The sequence below is a fragment of the Rhyacophila brunnea genome, unplaced genomic scaffold (assembly GCF_057557595.1).
Source record: "Rhyacophila brunnea isolate RB1 unplaced genomic scaffold, BYU_Rbru_1.0 scaffold_139, whole genome shotgun sequence".
Classification (NCBI taxonomy): Eukaryota; Metazoa; Arthropoda; class Insecta; order Trichoptera; family Rhyacophilidae; genus Rhyacophila; species Rhyacophila brunnea.
The window spans coordinates 659,149-663,323 of NW_028232795.1; positions in this window are offsets into that span (position 1 = coordinate 659,149).

Consider the following 4,175-nt stretch of genomic DNA (forward strand, 5'->3'; position numbering starts at 1 on the left):
GTTAATTTAATTTTATCAAGCAAAATTATTAATTGCAATTTATAAATCAGAACCGATTCGCTTAATACCACTTCAGTCTGTCGTCTCTATAATAATCCTTAATGCATTTCCATCTTTCAGGACTATTTAATTCGTGTATCTCTTCAATTACATTGTTTGTGCACCTGCTTCTGTTGGAATTTCTAACTTCTAAATATACGATTTATAATTCTTTGTGACACAATCTACATTTTTTGACGAAGTCTACTATTCTTATTCTTTTACTTGACATACCATTTTTTATTAATGGGCTAAATTTAAAGTTATAATTTTAGTTTTTGTTCACAGGCACAGCTTGCTTGATTCTCTGTACGCACAGCTTATTTATACTTTCGGCTGTATTCTCCTCTTCAAAGTCTTCTTCACTACCCTCCTATTTTCGAGACTTATCTATTCCAGGGTTTTTCTCAATCCCAAGGTTTGAATATATGCCTCAACCTGGTTCGTGACATCTAGTTCCTTCAGGTACCTTTTATGATATCGTGTCACCACACCGTCCCATGTTACAACATATGGGATATTTTTATCTTGCACTTGTATATCAATAACAGCTCAGACGCTAGTAGGTTTATCTAGAAATAAGATCTATTTATTACAGAAAAATGAAAAGTGATCGGGTCTTCTTTTTATAATTTGATATATTTAATTTTATAGGGTAAATAATTTTATTGTATGTAGATCCAAAATTCATTTATTTGTGGCTTAATTTGATTTTTAGCCATTTAAATTTTTTTATGCACAACTTCTGATGTCCCTAAAACAGATTTGACGATACTTGCTTCCATCTTGTCATCGTTACAATCTTAATCATAAAAACTTTCTTTCTAGATTTATTGGTTCAATTGTTTCACCCAATCTCATTGTTTGTTTGTGCCCATGCTTCTGATTCTAATGGCATTCCTAATTTAGATTCAAAAAAAAAAATTATTTATTTATGGATATATTTAATTTTTAGCTTTTTATAGTTGTAAAAGTAAAACTTGAAATTAGCCTATAGAAGAAATTTGACTGATTCTTTTTTTTATATCATCATCTTTACAATCTTCCTCGATGTATATTTTTCCTTCAGGCTTATTGGTTCGAGTGTCTTCCCTATCCTATTGTTTGTGGGTATCCTTCTGCTCCGCTTAGCATTTCCAACTCCTTAATATACGACTTATGTTTTTTTGTAGCCATCCATCCCAAGTTATGACGCATGGGATATTCAAATTCTATATTTGTAAATAAGGTTGTGTTCATTTTCTAATAGATCGTATTTTCTTAGCTTCTCATTTATAACATTCTTATGATTATTAATACTAGTTATTCCTATTTCTATTGAGGTGATCAAGTTTTTAGATTCAAAATATAAATATTTATAAATTGGGTCTAAGAACGAGTTATAAGTTTATTCATTTCTAAGGTTAGAGAGGTTAAAAAAGGTTGTTTATGTTTGTCATTTAAAATAATAGAATAAACAGTTGTGATTCAAAGATAAATTTGGTTATTTATTTTTTCTCTTCTTTTTCTTCTTTCAAAGGTTTACCAGCTTTTATAATATCATCAACCATCAATAAATTAACCCCAAGAACACAAGCATTGGCAATAACCTTCGTAATAACACAAAAATTATCAATAACATCGCCTTCGACAACTTCTCCTCTTTCAATTCTTATCATATTTTCTTCGATATTGACTCCGCTGTTTCTAACCAATATTTTACCCATATTCAAGATGCTTTTTTTCATTACCTTAAACCTATGACTTCCTTTTCATCAACATCCTTGATTTTTTTTCCAAAAAGTTATTATTTCTGCTCAAAAGAAATTCTCCTCCTTTCAAATAGAATTAATCGCGGATAGCGTAACCACACTTTTAATGCATCTTCTTATAGCACTTTGTAGATCAACTTCGTAAGTCGTATTTCCTTTCACTAAAATTGTACAACTTCCTTGAAAAGGAGCACCTTCAATAAACGTGTATTTGTCATCGCTAAAACTAACTACATATACTTTTTTTTGCAGTATCCAAGATTACTGAAGTCAAGCTGGTCAGCTCTTGAAATTACGTTTCCTCCACACATTTTCACAAGTCTTTTCATATTTCTTCTTTTCGCTCGCCTCAATGCCAAAACTCCAGCGTTTGCAAGTACTTCAAGAGAAATAGGGTCTATACCCTTTTCATTAATGAGAACCAAACCTTTACCTGTTTTTCGTTAACTGCCTTTGCAAAATTTGCTGCGGCAGTTGCCCTATTAAAAATAAATTTTCTTTCGCTGACAACTAATTAGTCCCTTTGTTCAGTGTAACTGTAATTAAACTGTGAATATACTTCGGGTTGCTCGTACTCAAGCGAAATATTCCCAATCATGATAGCACATTGTTTTACAGAAGTAGGCATCAATGGATGACGATTTCCATGATCGAGAACGAGTCCTTGAATAAATAAAGAATCTTCCGGTTCCCCTTCGCCCATTTTTATAGCTTCAATCATATTTATATCAAATATTTCATCTGCTTTTATATTAGTAAGTGCTCTCACAATAAATTCTGAAAACCTTTTAGCTCCTTCTTTATCAATTTTTGTTCGTAAAGAGGCATATGCCAATTTTGTTATTCCTGTCTCAAAACACTTGATATCAATAGGAAGTTTTACTGAATTAAGATAATGTAATGTATCTGTCATTGCCTTTTGAATACCTCCACAGATCTTGTGGATGGATGTACCGTCGTTGAAATAACTTAAACTATTTCCAATAATTTCACAACATAAACATGTGAACATAGAAGTTCCATCTCATATGACTTGTGAAAGATTAGAAGCTGAGCTTGTAATTAAACGTGATAATGAATGTGTAAATTTTACTTCTTTGCAAATTGTTATATCATCTTTTGTTAATGAAATACTATTAGATGGGGTTATTTGTATTTTCATAGCTATATCAGGCCCAATGTTTGGCGCAAATAGTTGAGATAGCGCAGATGAGGCGAATGTGTACATTTTTTTTTAGCTTGGCCTGTTTGTATTATTTGAGTGCCTTTTCTCAGAAAATAAATTTATTATTATGGGCTCCTTTATAAATTTATAATATTGAAGATTGGGACTATGTCTATATGCATTGAAAATTTTTAAAACTGAAGGCTATATATTTATGAAAAGAAAAAATGCAGCAGCCTTATTTAATTGTAAATTATCGACCAAATTTATAATAATCTAAATCATACAGTCTGATAAATTATTTAATATTCAAAAGCAATCGATTTAATTAACTCAAAATATGTCGATCTAATTTAGCGATAATCTCGAAAATTAATGGTATTTTAGCTGGAAATCTTTAAAATAAATCAGTTAGCAATCAATTTTTATATTAAATCTACAAAATAAATATTCTCGCCGTTTTTAACGTACATAATACGTTTTACATTAATAAAATTTTTATATTCTTGAAGTGACGTAAATTTCGCTGAGTATTTTTTAAAATATAGAAGGTCATTATCCACTTTATAGAAAGCATTCATAAAATATAAATCTGAATCATAATTGAAGTCTTCAACCTTATAAAAATACTTGTAACAGATACTTTATTTTAGATTCATTTTCGTTACCCACTATTTACTAAATTTTCAGTGTAGCATGAATAAAATCATACATGAAAATATTATGTTTTAACTCTATATAAATGTGGTTTATGCGAACATTTATTCTCACTGATACCATCTGTTATAGTTAATTTTAAGTTATACAGAACATTTTCGTTTAAATATGAAAGGAACCTTTATAAATTATTAATTTGAATGGTGGCTTTAATTACAGTCGATTCTTCTTTAAATTTTTTTCTTAAAATATTCAATAAATTTCTTTAAAAAAAAATTATCTAAAAGCTGCAAATATAAATCCATACATGGATTACAAAATTTAAATAATTAAGCACAATTATAGATCACTTCTCGAAAATTCTATGTTTTACAAGAGTTCAATTTTTTTTTACATATCTACTAAGCTTTGATTTTCTTATTAAATTTATTTACTTTTATAATAATCTATTCGAAATTTAAAAGTTTATATTTTCTATTATTACTATAGTTTTTATCCTTTAACATATATTTATGTGCATTTAAAGATGTATTATTATACATGTTTGTTTTATTTATAACTAA